Raw genomic sequence first — 16,799 nt, forward strand, 5'->3', positions numbered from 1 at the left:
GTGCATTTTCTTGGCAAAACTCTATTAGTCTTTGCCCTGCTTCATTCCACATCCAAGGCCAAATTTGCCTGTTACTCCAGGTGTTTCTTGATTTCCTACTTATGACTCCCCACTATGTGCACTCCATGCCAATGGAATTTTATGTTGATGTGCTTTTTTAAAATGCATTTCTTCTCGTGGAGAAAAGAGGGAAAATAGTTCAAGCCACTAGATTGAGAAACTTAAGGAGTTGAACTAATATAAAATTAATGAGATACATTTTTCATTATAGATGTAAAATGCAGTTATCGTAAGTAGGTGTCATTGATTTCCAGGGAATTCCCACCCACTTACTTAATGAAAATAAAGGTATTTTGATACAAGTTTTTTATTTAGAAACAATAAAATAGAAGGCACAAACTGGGAAATAGTATTGTACATATAAATATTAAGGAGATACAGATAGATATCCCTCAGGTTGGCTTATTTTTCTGTAGTCAAAATAGCTTTAGTTTTTCAGTGCAATATATATTTAGTCAAAGCATTCTGTTTGCTCACAAGGATGCATTAATACCCATGATCCTTTCTCTTAAGATAATTACAATGGTGTGAAGAAAAATACAGTAGAGAATTTAAGTAAAATCCATGTAGTAATCAGGTAGAATTTCATATATCCTGATTTTTCTATATTGTGTGGCTCCTATGTGGGTGAAGATTTCCTTTCCTATTCAAACCTGTGGCTATGGGTGGTGGCTGGGATTCCATCTCATCTTTGTGCAGTGCATCTTGCTGTTTCCTAAGGTGATCTAGTGGTCCACAGAAGATGTCTAAGCATAAAGCCACCGAAGCAACTGGAGAAATGACACCAAGTATTCAGTGCCTTATTTTCATGTGGCAAGACCAGCACATTGTTAAACAATGATTTTAGAAATAGATGGGCAGCTTTTTGAGCACAAAAAAATCTTTCTGCTTTTCGAAGCCTAAGGTAATACTCAGCAAATAGTAGATGTACACAGCACTGTTAATCAATTTATTGACCTATATTGATAAAAAGTATTAAATAGGAAGTCATCAATCCTTAAAGGTGAGACATGCTTTCTAAGCTCAATTTCTTCCACTTTTTATTCACTATTCTTGTAAGACTTACTTAAAATACTTACAATGAAAAATCTTCTAGAAATAAAAAATGAAATAATAAAGTCTTTAGTTCATGTTTGTCTCGAGTAAAGTAAGGCAGAATTGACAATCATTTGGATAATTTTGGCAAAAGGCTTAGAATGCGCAGGTAATTAATGACATTAGGCTGAACAAGCTGAATTTTAGGTTATAATCATTAGACAACTTAGTTTTTTACTTTCACTGCTCTTTAGAAATGTATTCAGTGTGGAAATTTCCTATCCTGCCATGGGTGAAAACCCAGTGGTCTCATGACTTTTTTCATTTCTTGTAAGTTGTTAAAAATCTAGCCCATATAATAATAAAAAATCCAAACTTGCTTTAAAGTTACTTTTGCCCCAGTCCTAGCTAGGGCTTTGTCTTTTCCCTACTCTTCTTTCCCCAGCTTGTTACCTGTGGGTTCTGATCCCTTTGTGCTTAAGTGGCTAAAAAGAGGAGACTTAGGGAACAACAGAAAGTTTATAACTTGACTGATAGGACTCTCAGGCAGTCAAGTATACTGTGCCTTCTCAGACAGTTATGAAAACTTTTTATCATGGGTGTATTGGAAAACATGTTGCTTCCAGTTGCTGGGGTATGTTATTACTGTTTTATTGATTGCTCTTGTGTTGGGTTCCTTCCTGGGACCTTTAGAAATCCTTTGACTTCCATCTTCTGAGATTCTTTTTAAGCAGTCTTCTCTGTACTGAATCATGAATAGCCCAACACAACTTCATTCCATTCATTCAACTTCAACTCCATGTGACCCATGGTTTTATCCTCTCCCTTGCCAGTAAACTTTAAAAATCATGTTGTTCCCTAATTCAATATTCACTTACTGAGTTCGCCTCTCACAGCACTAGTCAAGCTCTTGACATGATCCTGACAATTTTTATACCCTAATTATGGGCAAGGAGTTAAAGAATCATCCAGTAGTTTCTCAGCCTGTTCTCTGTCCAAGCCCCCACTCACCCCAGCCTCACAGCTCCTGTTGGCAAGCTATGTGTACACCTTGGACAAAAATGAATCAGGAAGACACTTCAATATTCTGTTGAGTTGCACATTTTCAAAGAATGGAATTTAGTCAAATGGTTGTGCTATTTCTTTAGTATTCTTAGTTTCTACCTAAGCTTAGTCAACACTGGACGTTTTATAGTTAATTTTGAATCTGTATATCTGCTGTGCTTTGGATGCAGAGAATGAGAGGTAGTAATGTGTGCTTTTTCTTGCTTGTACCAATCTTCTTTCAAGCTGATGTTACCCAGTATTGCCACATTGAGACCGTGCTGACATACAACTAGAAACTAGAAACAAATATTGTATGAGCTCTATTTTGTGGGTTAATTGTCTGTTTGCACTTTCACTTTGGAATGTGTATAACTTCAGCTATGAATCTACATGAATCTTTTAATGAAAATTATAGCTTTCATATGTATTTGTAGTAGTTGGGTAGGGGAGAGAATGTAGAAGAGTAACAGAGAGAGTCACTGATAAAAGGGAAAAAAGTCCTTTTTGTTTAAGTACCGAACTATAATTCTCAATGCTTTATATCTATGGACTAGAACCTATATTATTTGCAAAGGCAAATGTTTTCCTACTGAATTTTAAAATCTGGAGAGGTTTAGAGATGGTCTTGTGTAACCTCTTGATTTTATGGTTTACATTGTATAATGGGTTTGGAAAAGTTCATCTCTTTCGGTTGTAAAATTCTCAATTCGGTAAAGCTAAATTTACATTTTAAGTGATTACCACCACCCACCCCCTCCCCAGGTCACAAAGCTGAGTTATGGCAGAGATGGAGCTAGAACTCAGATGTAATATGTTGAGCATTCTACTTTGTTGGAGCTAAAACTGATAAGAGATTTTCCAATATTTGTTTCAGGATCTTCTATTTCCATAGGATCTAAAAGAAAAAAAAAATGCACTGGCCATTAGGGATTTCCTTTCTGCTAATGTCATTCAAGCTTGTTACAGCTTTCCATGGTGAGAGAGTATGTGCAGCTGGGTGATGGTGACAGATACGTAGGTAGCACAGGTAATTGTGCTGACAATTTCCTTAAAATATTGCAGTGATTTCTCCCATGACTATTCTCAAGGGTACCTTCAAAACCAAAACAAAAACTTAAGTAGAAAGTGCAATTTATGAAGAATTAATGAGATATATTTGTTTATGCAGCTTAATTGTACATACGTCTCTGTATTTTTAGAGATTACCTATCAGATTCCAATATAAATTAGTTCTTTTACTATTTCTCAAGCAGTTCTAGTACATTAGATGACTTGAATTCTGTATCATTGAACTTAACAGTGTAAAAAAAAATTAACCCTAACATTTAGTAGCATTAAGCAATAGCCAATTTGTTATACTTTTAGATTCTCTGAGTCAGAATTTAGAAAAGACTCAGTAGGGATGGCTTGTTTCTACTCCATGATGTCTAGAGGATCAGCTGATGACTTGAATTGCCAGTTGACCTGAACAGATGGCTTCTTCACTCAATAGTGAGATATCTGGATTGAGATAACTGAAGGATGAAATCAGATGTGATTATTAATTACAGGCCCAATTCAGACTCTGCAACATGGTGGTTTAAGAGTAGTCAGACTCTATATAGTGACTCAGGGATCAAAGAACAAGAAAGCAAGGCAGAAGTTGCATGGCCTTTTATGATCTAACCTTGAAAGTCAGACTGTATCTTCCACACTTTATTGACTTAAACAATAGCAAGTCCACCTAGACTCAAGGGAATGGAATATAGTCCATAGCTCTTGATAGAGGAGCATCAAAGTATTTGTGACCATGTTTTGAAAACAACACATCCCAGTGTTGTTTTCAAGCTTGATTTTTTAAAATTGTTGTCATACTTTTACATTAAAATTTTTTCTGACTTGATTTTTTTAATTGTCATACTTTTACATTAAAATTTGTTCAGTCTCTAAGTTGTGTCCAACTCTTTGCGGCCCCATGGAATGCAGCATGCCAGGCTTCCCTGTCCTTCACTCTCCTGGGGTTTGCTCAGATTCATGTCCATTGAATCAGTGATGCTATCTAACCATGCAAGAGATTATTATTAATTAGAAAAATAGGAATTTAGATTCATCTATATTTTATCTATATATACCATATTGCACTTTATTTCTTTCTGTATCTCTATTTCAGTCTGAAATAATTTCCCTTGCACTAGAACAACTCCTTCTATATTTCATTTATGTGAATCTTCTAGTTTCTATTTGCCTGAAAATGACTTTATTCCTCTTTTATCCTTGAGAATATTTTTATTGAGCTTAGAATTCTAGGTTGGCATTGTAAAGATATTTTATTGATTTGTTTTTGCATTCATTGAAAAAATAAATCAACTATTAGGCTCCTTATTCTTGTAATGATAATGTGCTCATTCTGTGGGTTTTCTTTTTTGTCTTTAATTTCTAGGTGTTTGTGATGAGCCTGACGTGATGTTCTTTGTATTTATCCAGCTATCATTTCTTAAACATGTAATTTGATATCTTTCATCAGTTTTAGAAGATACTTTTTGTCTCATCAGATTTTGTTTCTCTTCTACCCTCTCTCTCCTTTGTTTGGAACTCTAATGATACACATATTAGACTCTTAACACAGTGTCACACACATGCTTTCTTATGTACTTTCCATTCTTTTGACTTTCAATGCTTTAATCTGAATATTTCCTACTTCAGTTAACTATTTCTCTTATGCTGAGTCCAATCTGCTTTTCAGGTTATCTTTTGTGTTCTTATTTTCAGTTACTCTATTTTTAATTATTGAATTAAATTTAATTCTTTCTTATGGATTCTGGTTTTCTTGTGATATTTTCCATTTTGCCTTTTTTGTTGTTGACAATTACAATTATTGAACATCTATAATTCTAATATATTGGGTTACTTGTAAGTCTGTTTCTGTATTTCCCTTTGCTTATTCTATATCTATTTATGCCAGGAAGATTTTTAATTGAATGCCTGTCATTGATTGTGAAAAATATGACTGGTCGGGATAGTGTTTCTTCCTCCAAAAATTTTATTCTCTCTTCTTATAAGTGGTGGAAGGGATAATCGTCTCAGTCCAGGCAGAGACTGAGCTGACTTGAGACTGATTTTCCAGGCTTTGTAAGGCTCTGTCTGTATCTGGTTTATCCTCACCTCTCTGGTGTAGTTCTCCAAGTCTCCCAACTGAGGCTGTGTCCTAGCCTCTTTAGTAGGTCTTGGACTTCCATTTGTGTATCGTTAATACTGTAAGGCTCTCCCAAACTCAGCATTTTTTCAGCTGATTTCTGCCCGGGGTCTTAGTCTTTTTCTCTGTGTAACTTATTGGCAGATTTTCAAGGGGAAAACAGTGTCCAACTCACATTTCTGCATCTGCCTTCTTTTCAAGATCTTGGCGAGTCAGGTTCTTCCTACATTCATAATTCTAAACTCCACTTTTTGTCTGTTTGCTCTGTGAGATGGCATAAGGCTAAGCTGGCTTCTCAGAATCTTTACTGCTCCAGAATGAACAGAAAACTCCCTAAAAGAAAAGCGGCATACACTAAGTTTGATTTTCCTCAGTGATTTCTTCTTTCCACAAGATCTGATCCTGTGAGTTCTGATCCTATGCACTTCCATGAAGCCTTCAAATAGATGTTTAATTGTAACATCCCCAATGGTAACATTTTGCAAAACCATAGTACAATATCACTGTCAAAATATCGACATAATATGGGTTAAGACAGGAACATTTCTATCACAACAAGAATCCCTTGTGTTACCATTTTATAGCCACACCCATTTCTCTCCTGCCTTCACCCCCTCCTTAATATTCTGGTGACTGCTAATCTTTTCTCCTTTTGTATTTTTTTTTCACATAGCACAATTCTCTGGAGATTCCTGAAGCGTATTGTTCATATCAATAGTCTGTTCCTTTAGACTGTTGAGTGGGATTACCTAGTATGGATATACCACATTTGTTTAACCATTCATCAGTAGAAAGGCATAATAAAGGCTTCCCTGGTAGATCAGCTGGTAAAGAATCCATCTGTAATGCAGGAAACCCTGGTTCACTTCCTGGGTGGGAAGGTTCCCTGGAGAAGGGATGGGATACCCATTCCAGTGTTCTTGCCTGGAGAATCCCACGGACAGAGGAGCCTGTCAGGCTCCAGTCCACAGGATGGCAAAGAGTCAGAAGCAACTGTGCATCGACACACACATACATTATGAATAAAACTGCTCTAAGTACTTGTATCAAGATGTTATGTCAGTTTTACTCTTCATTTCTCTGGCATAAATGCCCACGAGTACAATTGGTGGTTTGTATGATAGCTGCATAGTTTCATAAGAAATGGTAAACTGTTTTCCAGGGTAACTGTTAAAATTTCATATTTCCATTAGCAATTTATGTGTGATCCAGTTTCTCCTCATCTATTGTTAGCATTTGGTACTGTCACAATATTTTAGGTTAGCCATTCTAATAGATTTGTAGTGGTAGCTCATTTTGCTTTTAATGCCGGGAGAAATATCAATCATCTCAGCTATGCAGATGACTCCACCCTTATGGAAGAAAGTGAAGAGGAACTAAAAAGTCTCTTGATGAAAGTGAAAGTGGAGAGTGAAACAGTTGGCCTAAAGCTCAACATTCAGAAAATGATGATCATGGCAGCCGGTTCCATCACTTCATGGGAAATAGATGGGGAAACAGTGGAAACAGTGTCAGACTTTATTTTGGGGGGCTCCAAAATCACTGAAGATGGTGACTGCAGCCATGAAATTAAAGGACACTTACTCCTTGGAGGAAAAGTTATGACCAACCTAGACAGCATATTCAAAAGCAGAGACATTACTTTGCTCACTAAGGTCCGTCTAGTCAAGGCTATGGTTTTTCCAGTGGTCACGTATGGATGTGAGAGTTGGACTGTGAAGAAAGCTGAGTGCTGAAGAATTGATGCTTTTGAACTGTGGTGTTGGAGAAGGCTCTTGAGAGTCCCTTGGACTGCAAGGAGATCCAACTAGTCCATTCTGAAGGAGATCAGCCCTGGGATTTCTTTGGAAGGAATGATGCTAAAGCTGAAACTCCAGTACTTTGGCCACCTCATGCGAAGAGTTGACTCATTGGAAAAGACTCTGCTGCTGGGAGGGATTGGGGGCAGGAGGAGAAGGGGACGGCCGAGGATGAGATGGCTGGATGGCATCACAGACTCAATGGACGTGAGTCTGAGTGAACTCCGGGAGATGTTGATGGACAGGGAGGCCTGGCATGCTGTGATTCATGGGGTTGCAAAGAGTCAGACACGACTGAGCGACTGAACTGAACTGAACTGAACTGAATGGGTAATCCCCTTTCCAGGTGGTGCAGTGGTAAAGAATCTGTCTGCCACTCCAAGAGACACAAGAAATGTGTGTTTGATCCCAGTTGAGTAAGATCCCCTGGAGAAGGAAACGGCAACCCACTCCAGTATTCTTTCCTGGAAAATTCCATGGACAGAGGAGCCTGATGGGCTACAGTCCATGGAGTTGCAAAGAGATGGACATGACTGACTGAACATTCATGCAACAGGTAATCACAGGAACATCTTCTCATGTGCTTATTTTCCATCGCCTTTGTTCATGTTTTTGCCCATTTGCTAGATTTTTTGTTTTTTTTACTACTGAGTTTCGAGAGTGTTTATTCCAGATACTTTCTCTCATTCTGTAATTTGTCTTTTTCCCTCTCTTCTCAGGGTCTTTCAGAGAGTGAAAATTTTTAATGGTGATAAAGTATAAATGTACTTTAAATAAACATACATTAAATTTTCTTTTTATGTTTTTGGTATAAAGTCTTAGAACTCTTTGCCTAGCTCTATATCCTGAACATTTTCTCCTATTATTTTTTTTTTAAGATTTTCAGTTTACATTTAAGCCTATAATTCATTTTGAGTTAATTTTTTATAAGGTGTGAGACTTCTGTTTAGGTTCATTCTTTGCCTATGCTGTCTAATTGCTCCAGCACCATTTGTTGAAAAGGTAATCTTTCCTCCATTTCATTGTTTCTGCACCTTTGTCCCAATCAGTTGAGCATATTTGTGTGGATCTTTTTCTGGGTTTTCTGTTCTCTTCCATCCATCCATGTGTCTGTACCTCCACCAGTACTCTACCGTCTTGATCACTATGGTAATATAATAATTCTTATAATCAGGTAGACTAATTCCTCCCACTTTATTTCAATTTCTTGGCCTTTGTACATAAATTTTAGAATAATTTTGTTCTAAATTAGCACACACACAGGGAACCTTGCTGGGGTTTTACTAGGCATCATTTAAAACAGTGAAGTCATCCTTTGGTGTCCCTGGAAGATTGCTTCCAGGACTCCCACAAATACCAAAATCTAAGGATGCTCTAGTCCCTTATATAAAACTATGTATTATTTGTATATGTTATGCACACACTCCTGTATACTTTAAAGTTAATTTCTAGATTGCTTGTAATACCTAATACAATAAAATGCTATGCAATTGACCATCTTTACTATGTTGATTCCTCCAATTTATGAACATTCTGTGTCTCTCCATTTGTTTAAAACTTGAATTTATTTCATCTGCATTCTGTAGTTTTTAGCATATGTGTTCCACTTGTGTTTTATTAGATTTACATTTAAGCATTTTATTTTTATAAGTGATTATAAATGATACTGCATTTTAAATTTGTTGTCACATTTTCATTTTTAGTGTATATAAACCTGTGATATATTTACATTTTGCTTACATTCTGTGACCTTGCTAAATCCACTTGTCAGTTACAGGAGTTTCATTATTTCTTTGTTTCTGAGATTTCTTGAAATTTTCTACCTGGACAATCATTTTATCCACAAATAAACACAGTTTTGCTGCTTTACAATCTTCATGTCATTTATTTTCCTTTTTGCCTTATATCACCAGCTAAAACTTTCAGGGGTATGTTAAATAAACCTTGTTCTTCACTTTAGGGAAGAATCACTCAGCCCTTCACCATTAGGCATAATGTTAGCTGTAGGCTTTTGTAAATAGTCTTTTATTAAATTGAGAAAATCCTCTTTTTTTCTTATTTTTCTGAGAGTTTTTTCCTTACTGAATTTTTGTCAAGTGCTTTCTCTACAATGATGATGATGATCTTGTAAATTTTTTTTTTTTTGGTTCATCTGTTTTTGTGGTGTATTACATTGATAGGTTTTGAATATTGAACCAACTTTGCATTCCTGGAATGAATCTCACTTGGTCATGGTATATAATTTGTTTTATATATTGTTAAATTCTATTTGCTAATACTTTGTTAAGAATTCCTGCATCTGTATTAATGAGGGATATTGGTCTATAGTTTTCTTTTTTTGTAATTTTTTGTCTGCCTTGATATCAAGATATTTTTAGCTTCATAGAATGAATTGGGAAGTATTTTCTTATAATAATTGGTGTTAATTCCTCTTTAATATTTTGATAGAATTCTCTAGTAAATCATCTGGACTTGGAGATTTATTTTTTGGAGAGTTTAACAATTCTAAATTAAGTTCTTAATAGTTACAGTGGCATTCACATTATTTATTTCATATTGAGTGAGTTACAAAAGATTATATTTTGTGAAGGATCAGTCCATTTCATCTAAATTATCAAATGAATGTATGTTGAATTATTTATAGCACTTTTATTGCCTTTTTGATATGTGTAAGATCTATAGTGATATCCTCATCTCATTTTTGATACTGTTAATTTGTCTTCTCTTTTTGTCTTTGTCAGTCTTGCTAGATGTTAATGATATTCTTCCAAGAGCCAGCTGTTTGTTTCATTAATTTTATTTGTTGCTTTTCTATTTTAAAATTGTTTGATTTCTGCTCTTAAAGTTACTACTTCCTTTCCTGTCCCTTTGGGTTTACTTTATTCTTGTTTGTCTAGATTATTGAGAAGAAAGGCTAGATCACTGATTTGAATTTTTCCTTCTTTTCTGACGCATGCATTTACTGTTATACATCTTCCACTCAGCCTTGTTTTAGCTATGTCCCACAAGACTCAGTAGTCTTATTTATTTACATACATTATGGTGATAAAATGGCATATTAGAATTATTATATTTAAGCCTCCACTGTGAAGGACTCTTTTATTTGTTGTTGTTGTTCAGTCACTCAGTGGTGTCCAACTCTTTGCAGCCCCATAGGCCACAGCATGCCAGGCTTCCCTATCCTTCACCATCTCCCAGAGCTTGCTCAAACTCATGTCCATTCAGTTGATTCCATCAGACCATCTTGTCCTCTGTCATCCCCTTTTCCTCCTGCCTTCCACCTTTCCCAGCATCACTGTCTTTTCCAGTGAGTTGGCTCTTCATGTCAGGTGGCCAGAGTATTGGAGCTTCAGCTTCAGTCCTTCCAGTGAATATCAGTCCTTCCAATGAATATTCAGGACTGATTTCCTTTTGAATTGACTGGTTTGATTTCCTTGTAGTCCAAGGAACTTTTAAGAGTCCCTTGGTCATATGAAAGAATCTTTGATGGAAAGTGCTAAAAAAATATCCTGTGTACCTTCCTCTTAATTGAGGGGCACCATTGGATTTTCTAAATTAAAATTTAGCCACTGAATCCTAAGACATAGATACTGCTCTGTCTTCTTGACTTCACATACCTCAGATGTGGAATTCTACAGTTAAGGCTTACTTACATGAGAGCTCTATGGGGCTTATCAGTGGACTTTTCTCACTTCTTCTCATTGTATTTTTTAAGATGGCTTCAGTTCAGTTCAGTTCAGTTCAGTTGCTCAGTCGTGTCTGACTCTTTGCGACCCCATGAATTGCAGCACACCAGGCCTCCCTGTCCATCACCAACTCCCAGAGTTCACCCAAACTCATGTGCATCGAATTGGTGATGCCATTCAGCCATCTCATCCTCTGTCATCCCCTTCTCCTCCTGCCCCCAATCCCTCCCAGCATCAGAGTCTTTTCCAATGAGTCAACTCTTCACACGAGGTGGCCACAGTATTAGAGTTTCAGCCTCAGCATCAGTCCTTCCAATGAACACCCAGGGCTGATCTCCTTCAGAATGGACTGGTTGGATCTCTTTGCAGTCCAAGGGACTCTCAAGAGTCTTCTCCAGCACCACAGTTCAAAAGCATCAATTCTTCAGCACTCAGCTTTCTTTATAGTCGAACTCTCACACTCATACAAGACCACTGGAAAAACCATAGCCTTGACTAGACAGACCTTTGTTGGCAATGTCTCTGCTTTTTAATATGCTATCTAAGCTTACCTAAATGATTCAAAGATGGAAATAGGCTCATGAGTTATTAATATTAGGTGAAATTAAATAATTGCTAATGTGGCTATACTACGTGGTTCACTGGGTGACAATTCCAGTTTACAACTGTTGTCCTGGCTTAATTATTAATGGTCTCTCTGTCACTCTCAGAGTAACCTGGTTTAGATAATAAATTATGTAGTCAACTAGTTATTATGCTTTTTGTTTGTTTTCTGTTTTTGTTTTTGCCAGCCATAGATTTCGTTAAAAAAATCTTAACATTTAGGTAATGAGACTTTAAGAGTTTCTGATAATTTTAGAACTGATATATACCATGAGATGCAAAAAAAAAAAAAAAGAAAAAGAAAAAATCCACTTGTTTGCTTGACTGATAAATGAAATGAGGAAGCAGAAGTTTGTAAAACACATTTATATAGAGAAGTATCTAGAATCTCTCTCTCTCTTACTGCCTAAAATAATGAAAAGGGAGATTGGAAAATACCAGAACTTATTTACAAAAGAGATTTTTAATTTTCCTTTTATTTATTTAGTTTTGTTGTCATGGACACTCTAACAGTCTAGGGAACCAATGGAGTCCTTTTCAGAACAGTATTGAGAATACAAGCAATAGAATACAGAGAATTTCAAAGGAAATCAATTACTATATTGAAATACCAATGTGTGATACAGTAATATATTGAATATGCCTTCTTTATGAATGTATTAAATGATAAGCTCTAGCAGTGGGTTTAACAACAGTTATAATTTCAAAAAAGCAACAAACAAAATCTCATATGATTTGAGATATCTGTGACAACTGTAATGTGATTCTACCTGAGATTTCTACTGGCGACACAGTCATAGATTCTGTCAATGCTCTGTGGTCTACATCCATAGTTGGATGAGATGTTAGATTATAGCTGGAGGATAGCGAAAGTAAGGAAGTAGTGCTTTTTCTACCAAAATTCTCAGACCTCCTGAATCATATCAGAAAACCTCTTGGCTAGCGGAGGGAGTGTCTATAGACCCTTGGTTAAGTCAGTCAGTCAGTTCAGTCGCTCAGTCATATCCAACTCTTTGTGACCCCATGGACTTCAGCACACCAGGCCTCCCTGTCCATAACCAACTCCCGGAGTTTACTCAAACCCATGTCCATTGAGTTAGTGGTGCCATCCAACCATCTCATCCTCTGTCATCCCCTTCTCCTCCTACCTTCAATCTTTCCCAGCATCAGAGTCTTTTCCAATGAGGCAGTTCTTCATATCAGGTGGCCCAAGTATTGGAGTTTCAGCTTCAGCATCTGTCCTTCCAATGAATATTCAGGATTGAGTTCCTTTAGGATGGACTGATTGGATCTCCTTGCAGTCCAAGGGAATCTCAAGAGTCTTCTCTAACACCACACTTCAAAAGCATCAATTCTTCAATGCTCAGCTTTCTTTATAGTCCAGCTCTCACATCCATACATGACTACTGGAAAAACCATAGCTTTGACTACAAGGACATTTGTTGGCAAAGTAATGTCTCTGCTTTTGAATATGCTATCTAGGTTGGCATAGCTTTCCTTCCAAAGAGCAAGGGTCTTTTAATTTCATGGCTGCAGTCACCATCTGCAGTGATTTTGGAGCCCAAAAAGATAAAGTCTGTCACTGTTTCCACTGTTTCCCCATCTATTTGCCATGAAGTAATGGGACCAGATGCCTTGATCTTAGTTTTCTGAACGTTAAGTTTTAAGCCAACTTTTTCACTCTCCTCTTTTACTTTCATCAAGAGGCTCTTTAGTTTATCTTCACTTTCTACCATTAAGGGTGGTGTCATCTGCATATCTGAAGTTATTGGTATTTCTCCCAGCAATCTTAATTCCTACTTGTGCTGGAATTCATCCAGCCCAGTGTTTCTCATGATGTACTCTGCATATAAGTTAAATAAGCAGGGTGACGGTATACAGCCCTGACATACTTCCTTCCCTATTTGGAACCAGTGTGTTGTTCCATGTCCAATTCTAACAGTTGCTTCTTGACCTGCATACAGATTTCTCAAGAGGCAGGTAAGGTAGTCTGGTATTCCCATCTCTTTAAGAATTTTCCACAGTTTTTTGTGATCCACATAGTGAAAGGCTTTGACATAGTCAATAAAGCAGGAGTAGATGTTTTTCTAGAACTCTCTTGCTTTTTTGATGATCCAGTGGATGTTGGCAATTTGATCTCTGGTTCCTCTGCCTTTTCTAAATCCAGCTTGAACATTTGGAATTTCACAGTGCATGTACTTACTTTGTTAAGTACTCCTGTTCTAAAGTAATATTCATAAATTGGAGAATGGTAGATTATTTTTCATTCCTCTAGGTGCTGAGGCAGTAAAACCATCCAAATGGAGTGGAAATATATTTGTGGTACAAAGTATAAAGTGAAGTCGCTCAGTCGTGTCCGACTCTTTGCACCTCCATGGATGGTAGCCTACCAGGGTCTGGGTCCATGGAATTTTCCAGGCAAGAATACTGGAGTGGGCTGCCATTTCCTTCTGGTAGAGTAAATAAAATCAGGTACTGTTACTAAAAAAATTCCACTTATATGCATTCACATTTACACATTTATGCTTTTCTTTATATACACTGCAGATTATGTAAGATGTTCTCCATTTTTATTCTGGATATGATGGTAACATCTTTCCATATTATTCCATGATGTTGCTCTCTCCATTCAAATATCACTGGATTCACAAGCCTGAGAATCTCTCTACATTCAGATAGTAACAGATTACAGCATGCAGCCAATCATTCTGCTAGTTTATTGAATGAGAGAAACATAGGTGTTTGTACATGTAATCTTACATGTATTTTCCCTTTCTCAGGGTAAGAATTACCCCCAGAGTAAATACTCGCCACACTGTCCAGTGCTAAGTTATATTTTCAAGATATAGGAGAACCAGAAGTAGCAAGGATAGATACCCCATGTTACTAAAGAAAGCATGGTGAATGGAGGATTAAGAAGTATGGTGGGATTTCCCTGGTGGTCAGTTGCTAAGACTCCATTTGCCCAGTACAGGGGGTCTGGGTTCAATCCCTGGGCAGGGAACTAGATCTCACATGCTGCAAACAAAACCTGGCACAGCCAAAATAAATAAAAATTTTGTAAAGAAAGATTTGGTGAGGAATCTGGAGGGATGCAGCTGTCTGGTGAAAAGTGAACTCTATGTCAGGAATCTGGTGCCAGACTCCAAGCTGGGTAAGAAATGCATCTGGGGGTGTAAGCATCAGACGCAACTGAACAACTTCACGTTCACTTTTCACTTTCCACTTTCATGCATTGGAGGAGGAAATGGCCACCCACTCCAGTGTTGTTGCCCTGAGAACCCCAGGGACAGGGGGGCCTGGTGGGCTGCTGTCTATGGGGTCGCACAGAGTCAGACACAACTGAAGCGACTTAGTGGCAGCAGCAGCAGCAGCAGCAGGGCTCACCACGATTGGGTCCTGAAGACAATGGTGCCAGGATCCATTGTGGATAACAGCCCCATTTTGAGGTAGATGTGTGCAATCTTTTCTTATCACTTTTCTGTGTTCCTAGTCATTGTTATCAGGCCTGAGTTCTTGCCTGTGTATCCGTAATGTATTTCATAAAAGGACAGCTGATGTGGGCTGTAGAATCAGCACCCAACAGGGTGCTGACCAAGGATCAGACCAAGGGATCACACCCGGCTTTCTTCCCATTTGTCTTCTGCTTTCCCAGTCTGGCCTTTTTCTGGATTTGATCACAAGCCTGATCTTCTTCTTGACAAAGAATGGCGTGGAGAGAAATCTGGTTGAGGCATCAGTTCTACGATCATGTATCATGTCAGGTGAACCACCGTCCTTAACAGTCCAACATCCAGGCAATGCTGTTGTTTCTTTGGCTTAACTCCAAGGTCAGGACACACCTCTGAGTATTGTGTATATGGCAGTCCTCTTTCTGTCCCCAAACTAAACTGAATTCCCAGAGAAGAAATAGTCAGGCTTTGGGGCCATTAGGATTTGGGAGCATGAGCATATGGGCATGGGTAAGAATGTAAGAAGAGCTGCAAAAGGCTCGCCAGCAGGTCATGTTTATGACCCATCTCTATCATGCTATCCAGGTGCTCTTTAGATATCTCTATAGATTTTTTATTTGATTGGTTTTCCCCCTACCACAAAGAAAGGAATGAAGATCAAAACATTGTTAATGTAAGGTGTTTCTACCATAAGTAAAAACAGTAGAAACGTTATCTTGCATGCTGCATGGTGATGGCAGACGTAGCTTCCAGCAGCAGAAGTGGGAGAAGCCTGGAGAGGGGCTGTGGGCATCACAAGCTCATAATGTGTCAGGGGAGAGGGGATGCGAGGCAGCTAGAGGAGGGGCCCAGCATCCACCTTTCACTTTCTCAGGCTGGGCAACACTGTGGAAAGGATAAAGGAGAAGCAGGATGTTTGTGAAGTGGGCAGCATGGAAGCAAAATGGAGGGAGATGGAAAGAAAGCAGTTCCCAGTTGCTGATAGATTTCAGTGCATCATTGTTGATTTGGGGCTAAAACCTTTCCAGCCAAGCAGGTAGGCAGAGGTGAATTTATCAGAGGTGATTTTTATCAGAACCCACTGCATGAGGTGGCCAGCAGTCACTGCAGGACACCAGGGCCTCTGATTGGCTCTGACACATCTGGCCAAAAGGGCTCTTATTCCAAGAACGATCTTCCTTTTTTGACGGTATTGAGCTGGGACTGATTTTGATAGCCAGTTTCAGTCAAGAATCATAAAGTTATTGCACATTTAAAACCATCGGTATGAGAATCACTCGCTCCCTCTCCTCTCTCTCTCATCATTTCACAGGGCTGCAAGGTTACAGAAAGGTCTAATCAATTGTCAAACTCTCTTTTATCACTGAGAAGGTGGTAAAAAAAAATCTAACTGCCCTACTGTAGGGGGTTCTTTGACTACACGGCACCCTCTTCCACACACAATGCCTCCGTGATTAATGTCCTCCCACCTCAGACCTTGTTAAAACCTGTTCTCTCCAGCAGCCTGGTGGAGCACAGTGAGAGCGGGGCCGAGGTTGCATAAATCAACGTGTTCTCACAGCCCCCAGGATATCCATTATAGATGCCAGCTGGATGGCTGGAAGATAGAGAAAAATGAATATTGTATCCTGTGGCCTTTTGCCTCTAATGACCACTTTTCAACATTTTTGAAGGCATGATTAAATTTTGATAACTGGGGAAGTCACTCTGAGCAGGCTGAAATAGAGATAAATTGACAGAGGGTCTGACATCTCAGTGGAGAGCGGGCAACTAATTAGTGTGTGAAGCGCACTCTGAAAGAGATGTAAAAGGGAGGCAGGTTTAATCAGAGGAGCTGCTGAGGTACAGGAATAGTCGGGGATAATTGCGGCCTAGGTAGAAATCACAGGCTCCATGAGCGGCTTTTTCTGTCTGCTTGATTGGCAGCCATTGACCTAGTGGCCAG

The sequence above is a fragment of the Oryx dammah genome, unplaced genomic scaffold, assembly GCF_014754425.2.
Source record: "Oryx dammah isolate SB20612 unplaced genomic scaffold, SCBI_Odam_1.1 HiC_scaffold_1, whole genome shotgun sequence".
NCBI classification, from domain to species: Eukaryota; Metazoa; Chordata; class Mammalia; order Artiodactyla; family Bovidae; genus Oryx; species Oryx dammah.